Source organism: Rattus norvegicus, chromosome 3 (assembly GCF_036323735.1).
Source record: "Rattus norvegicus strain BN/NHsdMcwi chromosome 3, GRCr8, whole genome shotgun sequence".
Taxonomy (NCBI): Eukaryota; Metazoa; Chordata; class Mammalia; order Rodentia; family Muridae; genus Rattus; species Rattus norvegicus.
In genome coordinates, this window is record NC_086021.1 from 156,294,504 (window position 1) to 156,307,913 (window position 13,410).

Here is a 13,410-nt window from a genome sequence, read left to right on the forward strand (position 1 = left end):
GAGAAGAGGGTGGTCTTCAATTTTTAATCTTCCCACCTCTGCCTCCTGTGGCACAGAATTAAGATTAGTGCCACCACTTTCAGTTTATGTGGCAATGTGAACCAAATCAGGGCTGCATGTATGTATGTGTGTATGTATGTATGTATGTATGTATGTATGTATGAATGTATGTATGTATGTATGTATGTATGTATGTATGTGTAAATGTTCAGCCAACTGAGTTATATTATAATTCGATTTTTCTATTTTAGCCAGCACTTTCCTTTTCCAAAGCAAAATATTTCAATCATCTTATCATATATTAACCAATAGTGTTACCATGATACATCCTCGTTCCACAAAGACAGAGAGTTTCATTTGAGTTCTTCAAACATGTTACGAGTGTACACCAAAGCCATAGGGGCAAGAAGATTGTAAGGTTTCCTCTGGCATCTCTGGGGAAAGAGGAAGGGACACGGGAGACTAGCATATCCCTTCCAGCTTCCAATACTGTGCTGTTTATAAGAAACATAAACTCTAGAGCCCTGTCTTCTTTGTGGGCATTCTAGACGCTATGCTGATGAGTATTCACTGATGTTTAAACAAATTCCCCCATGCTCCACAACCCTGTCCCTGTTTATAATCAGTTTGTAAAACAAGATCCTATTTGTCATTATCCAGACAAGTTCCTCAACTGGAATCATCTGGGAAATGTGTTGAAAGTCTGGATCTCCAGCCTCAGGCCCACATTTTGCCCCAGAGATCAGCAGCAGACTCTGCATTTCACCAAGTCCCCTCAGTACTTCTAAAAAATGGTGCAGTAAAGGAAAGCAACTCCATTCTAGGGCCTCTGAAAGATGAGCATCAATTCAGCCACTCAGCAAATATTTGTTTTTACCATGCATTTTGTGTTATTTAAACAAGGGTTGGTACCTGTTGGTGTAACAGCTTCTAATACTGTGAAAACACCTCCTAGGGCTTCTCCATATGCTGCTTTTGAAGGTGTTAGGCCCACATCTTCTGCCTAGTTTCTAGAAGGCCCAAAGAGAAGACAGAACGTATCAAACCTTGAACACACTATTTCTGTAGGCAGGCTCTGGCTTTTGTTGTTGACATTGTCTTGTTATGTAATTCAAGGCTGAACTTCAAACTTAAAATACTCCTGTCTTAACCTCTGAAGCGTTGGATCACAGGTGTGCGTGACGGTTCCTGGATTCTTTGAACATTTTCTTAGGCAGATATAATTATCTGAACAAGGCAAAGATTCTTCAGCCCAGACTCCTACCCAAAATTTGGTTTATCTATACAGCAAAGAGGATGTGATCTCCTTTAAGGATCCCAAAGGGACAGGAAGAAACAGGGGAGAGAATTAAAGGAGCAGTGTGAGCTTGTCTTGACTACTGCTCTATTGCTGTGAAGAAACACCACAACCAAAGTAGCTTATAAAAGAAACATTTAACTGGAGGCTTGCTTAGAGATTCAGCAGATGAGCCCATGATCATCATGACAGCAGGCAGACAGGCAGGAACTGGAGCAGGACCTGAGAGCTTACGTTCTGCTCCATAACCAGAAAGAGAGTGACTTTGGACTTGGTGTGAGTTTTTGAAGCCTCAAATACCAACCCTCAATGATATACCTCCTCTGACAAGGCCACATCCACTAATCATTCCTAAATAGTCTGCCATCAGGAAGGGAGCAAATATTCAAATATTTGAGCCTATAGGGAAACTTTTCATTCAAACTTCAAAGAGCTGACGTGGTTGAATGGTCAGCTTCCCAAATAATGTCATTATTTTGCTCTATTTTGATTCACAGAGAGAAGTCTTGGATTTGCAATGTTTCTGGGCTCCACAGTGAAGGGGATCCATCTTCCCATCATAGGTCTACATCATACTGTGAAGGGAAAAATTAATACTTTGCCTGTCTTTTTCTGCTGTGTTTCATGAGGTCTGGGGAAAAGAAACTAGTCCACTTTCTATCACCACAATGAAATACCAAAGTTGGACAACTTTATGAAGTGAGAAGATTAATTAAGCCTACAGTTTTGGAAGGTCTGGAAGTCCCATGTGTTTGACCTATGGTAAAGGTGGCAGATAGCAATGGTGGGGAGCTCATGTCTGAGCAATCAGTTGCGTTGTAAGCCAAGAAGCAGAGAAGAGAGAGGGAAGAGAAGTGGATTTCCCAACTCTTCCAAGGGCATAACTCCAAAGACCAAAGAACATCTCAATAGGTCCCACCTCTTGCAGGATTTCCCAAGAGCACCACTGCTTACTGACTAAGACTTTAACACAGAGACCACTGAGGACACTCCTCTTAATCAGATCAGAGCACATGCACTTTGTTTCATCCTTTATATCTCAAAATGCTTAGTCTAACATACGCGAATTATTAAAACAGATGCTGACAAATAAGTGAATGTATACATGAATGAATAAACTAACAGCCAAGAGCTCTAACCTGAAATGGTGAGTACAGGCACAAGGCCACTGACTGAGAATCAAGGTCATATGGGCGGAGACAACATGGCAGAAGAAAATCTACTTTCCAGGCCTTGATTAGAATACAAATCCAGAAGTCAGTTCACTGGATGTTTAAAGAAGGAAGGCCAGGGCTCAGTATTGCACATGAAAGCGCTTGAGGACAACTAGCCCAAGGAAGAGGGCTGAGGTGCATAACTCTATGTTATAGAAAGCAAAGCAAAAGGTCACATGAGTCAAAAATAATTACAAGGGCCAAAGCAACAGGCTCCACTCCATAACCTCAAAAGTCCCCATCAAATTCTAGTTTCCGAAACGTCCACAACTAAACCCTACTCCTGATTATGTGGCTAGAGCTTCTCGTCTGTGCTCTCTGAGTTTTCGAGTTTTATCTTTCTGTTTGTTGTTCTTGTTGTTTCAGTTTGGTTGCTTGTTTTCGCTTATTTGCTGTTCCTGTTTGAAGACAATGTCTCTTGTAACCCTTGGTTTGAATGCTCCAAGTTGTTGAGGATGAGCTTGAACTTCTGTCCTCCTGCCTCTACTTCCCAAATTCTGGCATTACAGGTATATGCCACCACACCCATGGACCCTTTTTTTTTTCTTTCTTGACCAAAGGACTCACCCTCCTAACTCTTGCATTCTGTTATAAAAGACTCATCAACCCTCAGAGAACTCTGTAGAGCCTCAGACAGCAAGAGTTCAGGCAGCTCTTCTTATGGCAGACCTTGAGAAAACAGGTCTGCCCAGAACGGATGCAAAGTGAGGTCCTGAGGAAGACCCAGCTTCCTGTTTCCAACCCCTCCATTGACATGTGGCTGTTCAAGGGCTCTGGCAGAACCTCACCCCCACCCCTGTCAAGCTACAAGTCTCCCAAAGCCTGGTTGAGAATAATCCAGACAGAATGTCAAAATTGAAAAGTCTACCAAGAATGTTCCTTCGTACTGTTTGCCTTGCCTCTGACCCCCAGCTGCTGGATTAGCTTGGCAATCGCTCTTCTATTTTGTTTTGTTTTGTTTTTGAGGTGCATTTATATACACGGTTCTGTAACAAGGTAACCAACTACCTCTGGCATTTTGCAAAGAACAATGAGCCAACAAGCCATTAGCAAAAAAAGGAGCTGTCAAACACTGCTTTCAATGCACCCACCACCAAGATCCAACCCCTTTAGAAAATATTCAGAATCAGAATATGTACCATGTATAGTTTTAAATGGTTTAATGGCTGAAAATTTATTCTGCTGAACTATTTTATTACAGTTGCCTACAGTTATTTTTATTGTTATTTATTTACTTATCATTACTTTGGGGTTTTGTTTCATTTTGTTTGGTTGGGTTTTTTCTTTTCTTTCTTTTTTTTCTTTCTTTTTTTTCTTTTGTTTTTTGTTTTGTTTTGTTTTGTTCTGCTTTTTCGGTTCTTTGAGACAGCCTGGATGCTGCCCCAACTTCCCCAGTGCCGGATTGCAGGAATATGCCACTAAGTCTGGCCTTTGGTGACTTTCTTAATGTGAGTGACTTATAAGAAGATTTCAAAGATGACTAGTAGTGATGAGGACACTGCCACTTGTGCAATCAGTACTAGTTTAGAAACTCTTCAATGACTTTGTGTCCCTGTCCTCATCATACAGGTCTCTGGCTTCATCTAGCCACACGAGATGAGCAGACTGTGATACACGGATTTACCCCTCGGCTGGAGCTCATTGAACTAGGCCTGGAGTCTGGATCCAATCAGAACAGAGCAGATTCACTTGCCTGCTCATCAGAACTTGGGCCTCTGGGGATTCTTTGCTTAAAATATGATGGACCATTGAGAGCTATTCCTTGGGAGGTCAAGGTAGCTTGGGCTAAGTGGACAATACAGAGAGATGCTATGCTGAGATGCAAACATGGAGGACATTCTGAGAATGGTGGCTGTCTTAGTTGGGGTTTCCACTGGTGTAATAAATCACCATGATCTGTAGAAACTAGAGGAAGGAGGGGGCTTGTTTCATCTTGTAGCATGTAGTCCATCATCCAGGGAAGCTGGGGCAGGAAGGTGGGGACACTCTCTCAATCATGGTTCTCCCTTCCCAGATGACTCTTTTTGTGTCAAGTTAACGAATCACGAGACAGTGCGGTGGTGGAGGTGAGCAGGACAGTCTGAAAGGAAGTCCTTCCCATTTCAAAAGACTGGAACAAGAACCACGGAGGTCTCTACTATTTGACAGTGGGAATGGGGACTCCCTCTACTCTAAGTGGCTAGGACAAGATGCTTAGACGCTTCTACTGTCTGACAGGGGATGTGGGGCTCTGTTCCTCCCCAGAGAGCAACAAATAGTGTAGAGAGTCCTCTCCTAAGTAGAGTTTCCCTCCACCCTAGGACACCCTGAGAGACATTATCTGAGGCCTATGCACCTGTTGAAGCTGAGCCACCAGGAACTTTGCACGGAGGTACCTTTTGAGTGATATCTGCACAGCAAGGACTCTAAGAAACAGAGATGTGATCTCTGAAGTCTAAAGGATAATTTATTTTTTGAGAAGGATAATGAAGATAACATCCATTGACTAGGGCAAAGGTTTAACAGGCTTGCAATGTGCTCCTTCGAAGATAAAGATCTCTCAAGCTTAGGGATTACTCTAGGTTGATGTGTAGGCATCTTCCAGAGAACTTCATAAGCTACAGGGAGTGGAAGGGAGGTAGGAGAAGGAAGCTGGAGAAGGCCAGGTCAGCTCTGCCCTGAGCCCTTGTGCTAACCCAGCTTTCTTCCAACTGCCCCGAAATTATGATAACCTAATCAGTTAGCTTCCTAGGAGGACAAGCAGTCAAGGCAGCCTTTCTCAGTTGCTGGCAGAGGTAAGGAATAAGCTAGTGACTAAACTGCTAAATCAGAGAAAATGGCAGGGTTAGATACGAGCAAAGTAAAACTCCCATTGCTCAGCTCCCCCAGCTTCCAGGCAGAACTGCAGGAACTTTTCCGAATCTATTTTTAAACATGATCATTGCATCCCGAACACTGGAAGGCAGCACGTTCCGCGCACTGCCTCTCACATCATCTGATTGTGAATCTGAATGTCCAAAACTCACATGGTGCTGAAATCACTCTTCACACATCCCCGTAATTTTCTTCCTGAAGCTGTGTGGGAAGATGATGAGAAAGGATACCCCAACCTCCCAGAACACACAGACATTCCCAGTGAAAATCTGAGGGCACAGATTCCCTCTGAATCCACACTGAATCCACACACAGGAGACCTACGTTTGAGAGGATGCAGGTTCTGAATTCTGTGCTGAGCATTTTGTGTGTGCTAGGTGAATCGCTTCTTCTAAACAGGGTGGACCACAGTGTGACAGAATTATCTTCTAACATTATTATCATATTGCCTTATTTGACAAGGTAAGAACTCCAGTGTTCTTAGGATGAGAAAACAGGGGCTTGAAGAGGTCAGTGATGGGCCAAAACAAAAACTATTTTTTTTTGTTTTGCAAACAAAAAGAAAACTAATCATAATGAAATGAGAATGACCACCATTTTCCACAGGCAGAAGTCAATGGCACCAGCTAAGTTGAACATTTTTCATGTCTCACTGTTATCAAGCCCTCCAGTTCCTCTCTAGCCTTCCATCCTCGGCCTACTGGCTATCTCATTGGTCACAGTCCCAAACAGGTCGAGCAACTCCAAGCATCATAGCTCTGTGAGAGAAAGGCCAAACCTTTCCTGGCCCACTTACCTCCCTGGTCAGAGTTGAAACTCTTGCCCACCCTGCAATCAATGCTGGGTCCCAGGAAGGAAGCCAATGTGAGAATATGCACATGTAAATTGCCACATTAAAAACGGAAGATCTACCCACAAGGAGAAGGAGGCAATGGAGTTTGGGAGGTGCAAGAGAGGGTCTAATATCTTCTAGGGTTTGGTAGTAGTAACTACAGAAGTAGTAACTGAACAGAAGGGTTTCACTGCTCCATCTCCCTACATGTTTGTAATGTACTTTGATCATAACACCCCCCATTATAATCTGTTCTTGCGCCTCCCTCAGCAAACTGATCCCCTTATTCTTCCCAAATACTGCCGCTACTGTGTTTATGTCTTTCTTTTAAAATATAGATTCCCCATATAATAAAAAACACATGGTGTTTGTCTCTCTGAGCCTGATTTATTCAGTTAACACAGTGATCTTTGGTTCAATTTTCTGCAATTGATAATTTTCCTCTTTATGGCCGAGTAAAACTCACCATGCATATAGAGCATGTTTTCTTTGTCCACTCAGATGTTGGTGAGCATTTAGGTCGGTACGGTAACAGAACATCTGTAAACAGTAAAAGCTCTACTCTAAACTTCAAGGTCCTCACTACCCTCATAACAGGAATGTTGCTCTCCTGAGAGACACAGCCAGAATACAGCAAATACAGAGGCGAATGCCATCATTAAACCACTGAACTGAGAACAGGACCCCCGTTGAAGGAATCAGAGAAAGGACTGAAAGAGCTTGAAGGGGCTTGAGACCCCCATATGAACAACAGTGCCAACCAACCAGAGCTTCCAGGGACTAAGCCACTACCCAAAGACTATACATGGACTGACCCTGGACTCCAACCTCATAGGTAGCAATGAATATCCTAGTAAGAGCACCAGTGGAAGGAAAAGCCCTTGGTCCTGCCAAGACTGAACCCCCAGTGAACGTGATTGTTGGGGGGAGGGTAGTAATGGGGGAAGGATGAGGAGGGGAACACCCATATAGAAGGGGAGGGGGAAGGGTTAGGGGGATGTTGGCCCAGAAACTAGGAAAGGGAATAACAATCGAAATGTAAATAAGAAATACCTAAGTTAATAAAGATGAAAAAAAAAAAAAAGGAATGTCGCATTGTGGACCTGCCTGGCACCTTAGTCACAGGTATATGTTTCTGATAGAGCAAGTAGAATATAGCCCAAAATTCTGGGGAGTTAGTGTCTTCCAACTTTCATTTAAATTCAAAATGTTGCCCAGGGCTCTCAGCTACCATGTTTACATGGGTTGCTGTGTTAAGCAAAATTGCAGTAGAAAAATAGCGTATAAATCTAGAATATGAAATGCAGTTTTCAACACTATTGGAATTTCAATTTCTCGTAGCTACATCATGAAAAGTTGAAGAGGTGTCAGAGAGATGTTTCAGTAGTTAAGAATCAGTATCGTTATTTCAGAGGACCCTGACACCATTCCCAGCACCCTGATTGGGCAGTTCATATCCAACCGTAATTCCAACTCCAGGCAATCTGATATCCTCTTCTGTCCTAGGTACCTCATGTGCCCATATCCACTCCACACAAGGGGGGGGTCAAAAATAAAATAAACCTTCAAATCAAATTTTTAAAGATAAACAGGTAAAATTACCTGTAATGCAGGTAATTTACTTCTATATCCAAAATATTATCATGTCATCATGTAGCCAATATTTTTTTTAAGTCTGAGATACTTACATTCATTGTTTTCTTGTTTGTTTGTTCCCTATGTCCTGAATCTTATGTGTATCTGGCAGAGAACTTTAGTATTTGACAACCGTGCCTTGGTGCTTATAGCACATGGTACGTGGTGATCCAGAGACTCCAGGTTGGTTTGTGGAAATGGTCTCTGTAATGCTCATCTCCAATTAGAGGAGGTGAACAGCCACCAAAAGCAAAGCCCGAAAGGGTAAAGTAGAACATTTGGGTTTCATTTGGGGTGTTATTGTTGTTACCAAAATCTCACAATGTGACCTCCAGCTTTTGCCAACCTTCCTATCCCAGCCTGCCAAGTGCTAGAATTTCAGTCATGCACTGCTATGCCCAGGTTAGCACTCTCAGATTTGAGCCTCAACAAAGTCCCTTGGTGACATCAGTGGCAGGATATCCTTGACACTTTATGCCACAGGTCTGGGGGTGGTGAAGATGGGGATGCGAATGGCCTATGAATGGGCTAGCCTAGGGCCACTTTTTGAAAGTCATTGCTCTGGTGGATATGATAGCCCATATTTGTAATCTTAGAACTGAAGAGGCTCTGACTGGAGCATTATGACCTTGAGGCTAGCCTGGGCTACACAGCAAGAAATTGTCAAAACAGCAATAACATCATAAGAGACCTTCAAGCTCATATTTTCCATAAGGGTGTTCAATACCAAGACCCCTGCTCCTGTTATGCCACCATTCAAAAGTTTCAGGTTTTAGAGCAAGCATTGTGGCTGTAACATTTGGAGTTAGGGATGCATATAGGAGGCTGAAAAACGGTTCATTTAGTGTGAGCACTGGGTCTGTGGAGGTGCCCTTGGATTCTGCTCTCCGGTACATCTCTGCAGTTCCAGTGATACTGGAAGACACTTTCTCCACCTGGTGTTGAGGGAGCCTGTGAATCTCTTCGGAAGATCCCCGGCACTTGGGACTGGGTAAAGCAAGCTCTTGACCTGAGCAGCAGCAGAGCTGCTGACAGCAAATCTGAGAAGACGAAAGGACGTCAGACCATTTTGCTCATCAGCCAGTTAAAGAAGCAGCTCTCAGGAGCAGAACAAGCCTTCCCATGGGTACTTTTGTCTGAAAGAGGAGCCTTTGAAGTATCCCTGGATTATGGACTGGGGCTTCTGGGACATCTCCAGCCTTCAGTACTTCCTACCAAAGAGCTACATTGGAAGAATGGGGAGGGAAGACAAGGTGTATCCCCTCAATTCTAACAAGCTTGGGAGCAAGTGATACCCTCTTTTCCCTATCTCATCCCTGGAACTGGACACTCAGAGCAGCCTGGGACCTAATATGCCTGCAAGCAGGCTTTTCTCTTCCTGAAGCAAAAGAACCCCCAAACCCACCCCCCTCCCGCTTCTCAGCATGAATGTTCCCCTAGGCCTTCTCTCCTGGTAGAGTAACAAGTTGGCCAATATCTCTTTCAGGTACTCAAAAATGTGATGGAAATTTCAACATGAACCATGTTTCTCTTTAAAAAACTGTCTGGGTATTTGTTGTAGTAACAAAAAGCTTACTAACACAATGTCTAAACTACCACATTCCAGTGATAAAGATAGTGATGAATGCATGGACTTTCTCAATGCCAGATGTCTTTCATGTTGTCATTCTTTTATGCTAGTGCTCTTAGGATACAGCTCCTCATGTATCCAGGTTGGTCTTGAAGTTACTATGTAATACAGGTTGACTTTGAACTCTTGATATTCCTGACTCTACCTCCAAGTGTGGGGATTACAGATATGTGCCACCTTGCCCATAATGTCAGACTCCTAACAGCTTCAATATATGAACTTGCTTGGAACACACTATAGCATACTGGGGAAAGGGATAGAGTGATGCCCATTTACAGAGGAGGGTGTGGTGACTCAAACTGGATGACTTGCCCAATACCATTCACTGGTGTGCTGAAGCAAGGGCTTGGGGGAATATAATGTCATATGTGTTCTAGAAATACCCAGAATTTGAGCAGGCTTCACCTCTCACCCAGTACCATCAGCAAAATCAAAACTTCAATTTGGGATCTGTTTCTAGACTTTAAGGAACAAAGGTCACAGAAGACCTCATGTCCATTTATTGTGTCATTATCACCAAATGACTGCCATAAACAAGCTACATTTGGAAGTATTTATTTTTACTTGATTTGAGGAATTTTAATCCATAGTTCTTGTGTGACGGATTCTGTACTGAGGCAAAATGCTGTGGCGGCTGACAGACAAGGAAACAAAGGGACAGAAATGACATGATCCAATTACAGTCTTGAAAAACACAGGCACACACCACTACCACCACCACCACCACCACTACCACCACTACCACCACCACTACCACCACAACTTCCTGGGCTATAGAGATAGCTCACTGGTTAAGAACATTGGCTGACTCTATTCTCAGCATCCACTCGGCAGCTCACAACTGTCTGTAATTCCAGTTCCTCCGGATCTCACATTCTGGTTTCTGCAAGGCATTTAGCTCAGACATTTACAAAATCAAACACTTATAAACTTAAAATAATAATTTTTTTAAAAATTAAAGACATGCCCCCAAGAGACCTTCTTTTCTCAATGAGGCTTTGTCTCCCAAAGTTTCTACTGCATGCAACGTAGAACATCAAGGGGACACAGCCTATGGCAGACACGTGATATTCAAACCACAAAAAACTCGGGTTTCTCAACTTCCTATTGCACAGCCACAAGAGATTTGACCATTGCAACAGTACTATACTGTGTGCAGGGCCTCTTGGCATCAACTGAATATCACTTCAATGAAGTAACTTTTAAAAGACAAGATGACCCCACCAGTCCCTGAACCTCACTCATGGCCCATGTTCAGAGCCTGGGGCAAAGAGTATGGGGGCAGGAAATGCCAAGAAGGAACTTTTGAGGAAGAATTAGGACAATTCCAAAAGCTCACTGGAGAACCACAGGAAAGACTTTTCCAGGAAGAGAGAGTACTGAATGCTCAATAGGTGAGGGGACAGTGGAAGAGGTTAGTCCAGAAAGAGGGGACAGCCAGCCAACATCCTTGACCTGGAAATAGAAATGACCCGTGGAACAGTCATTTGAGAGTCTCTCCAGAATCCAGAGTTATATGGAAAGCAATGTACACCTCCTTCCCCTAAACATTTGCCCTGCTTTTTTCTTTCTGAGGGTCTAGGTCCCTTCCACAGAGACATTGATAGGAATAGGATCAAAGGAAAAAGCAGGCATATTTAAGGAGTGATCATAAAAAGAGTGGAGGTCTGTATGGCCACATATTGATCCATTTGGTTGAGCAAAGCCAGAGACAAAGTTGGAGGCCACCTTTTCTGTGGCTCAGGACTAACCACACTTTTGCCTCTAGACCAAGCCTAGATGGATAGCAGTGAAAGCCTCTAGCCCTTCCACTAAGGGTGGACCATCTCCAAAGGTCCTGAAGCATTTGATGCCATTCCCTGGACATTTGTCTCAGCCACACAGCATAGGATCTGGAAGCTTCCTACTCCCCAGAGAATCACTTTACATCCTGACCCATGGAGATTAGATAAACCATGTCATGCTCTTTAGGACCAGCTCTCCTCTGAGGCCCTGCTTTATGATAGTCTAGCAGTGAGACTATATAGAGAGACACAGGATGGAAAGCCATCTTTCTTTGTGTGGCAGGACACCTCTGTGGATGAGTGCCAGGTGGGAGTTATCTGGTCTCTCCATCACTGGATTCTACTTTCTCTAAGGTACCCGGGTGACAGGGACTAGCTTGCTTCTTTTCTTCTTCTTCTTCTTCTTCTTCTTCTTCTTCTTCTTCTTCTTCTTCTTCTTCTTCTTCTTCTTCTTCTTCTTCTTCCTCTTCCTCTTCCTCCTCCTCCTCCTCCTCCTCCTCCTCCTCCTCCTCCTCCCCCTCCTCTTCTTCTTCTTCTTCTTCTTCTTCTTCTTCTTCTTCTTCTTCTTCTTCTTCTTCTTCCTCTTCCTCTTCCTCTTCCTCTTCCTCCTCCTCCTCCTCTTCCTCCTCCTCCTCCTCCTCTTCTTCTTCTTCCTCTTCCTCTTCCTCTTCCTCCTCCTCCTCCTCCTCCTCCTCCTCCTCCTCCTCCTCTTCTTCTTCTTCTTCTTCTTCTTCTTCTTCTTCTTCTTCTTCTTCTTCTTCTTCCTCCTCCTCCTCCTCCTCCTCCTCCTCCTCCTCCTCCTCTCCCTCCTTCTCCTCCTTTTTTTTTTTGGTTTTTTTTTTTTGAGATAGGGTTTCTCTATGTAGCTCTGTGTATCTTGGAGCTCACTCTGCAGACCAGGCTGGTCTCTGCCTCCCAGGTACCAGGATTAAATTGTGCCACCACCAGTTTCTCTCTCTCTCTCTCTCTCTCTCTCTCTCTCTCTCTCTCTCTCTCTCTCCCCTCTCTCCACATATAATATATATGATACATATGATGGGAGGCAGATGCATGCATGCCACTGTGGGAAGTGGAGGTCAAATTTCTCTTCTTGTGGATCATAGGGAAAAAATTCAGGTCTTAAGACTTAGGAGCAAGCACTTTTATCCCTGAGCCACCTTACTTGCCTGATGTTAGTTATCTTTGGGGTATCTTGAGTCTTGCAAACACTGCTCCATTTCCTGAGGACCTTAATTCCATGCAGATTCAATTTAAAAGATTCAGGAGGCCAGTGTTTCGGGGTGGAGGAGGGAGGATGGACGGACAAGGGAGAAGAGGAAGGGAGGGAGACAGGAGAGAGAGAGAGAGAGAGAGAGAGAGAGAGAGAGAGAGAGAGAGAGAGAGAACACATACCCCAGAGCCTCTGACCTCTTAAGAACCCATGGCTCCAGCTTCATATGAGCAGAGGAAGGCCTTGTGCAGCATCGATGGTAGGAGAGGACCTTGGTCCTGTGAAGGCTCGATGCCCAGCATAGGGGAATGCTAGGGTGGTGAGGCAGGAGTGGGTGGGTGGGTGCAGAAGCACCCTCATAGAAGCATGGAGAGGGGAATGGGATAGGGAGTCTCCGGAGGGGAAACCAGGAAAAGGGATAACATTTGAAATGCAAATTTTTTAAAAAGGACCTGGAATCCACAAAAACGTCCATAGGGACCTTCAGTTTCCTTCATCCCTGCACTGGGCTAAAGGATGATACCGGACTTTCTGAAAATTGAAAGAGCAGGGAAGGGATGTCAGGGATGGAAGGAAAGTGCTGGAATGATGACTGTGTGCACTAGGAGTAATCTGGGACAATCCAAATACTTCAATACCCAGAAAACTGCAGGTAGTGAGCGGAGTTGGATTGAACCAAGATCCTAAAGGGAGAAGATTTGAAGGACTGAGGGAGGTGAGGCGTGTTCTAGCGGCAGACGGTAGGACCAGGGTCCGCGTAAAGTTTCTTACAACTTGGCGAAGCTGGCAGCATGACAGAGGTGGTGCGGGTAGAAAAAGCCCAGGACCAGGAGAGCTCTTCGGGCGAAGCAGACCGCAACTGAGGCTGGGCGCGCGGAGGGAAGGGCGCGCGCTGGGCGACTGGAGCTCCCGCGGCCGAGGGGCGCGCGGCAGCGCAGGGATTGGCGGGTGCTCC

General features: G+C 44.4%; 1 long non-coding RNA gene across 1 annotated transcript in view; it reads left to right on the forward strand.

The window, feature by feature from the left end:
• The window catches only part of LOC120101462 (uncharacterized), a 111,412-nt gene extending 104,279 nt beyond the window's left edge, over positions 1–7,133 (forward strand). Inside the window, exon 3 of the long non-coding RNA XR_010065434.1 lies at positions 4,081–7,133. This is a non-coding gene — a long non-coding RNA (uncharacterized LOC120101462). The remainder of the gene's footprint in view (positions 1–4,080) is intronic.
• The last annotated feature ends 6,277 nt before the right edge of the window (positions 7,134–13,410 follow it).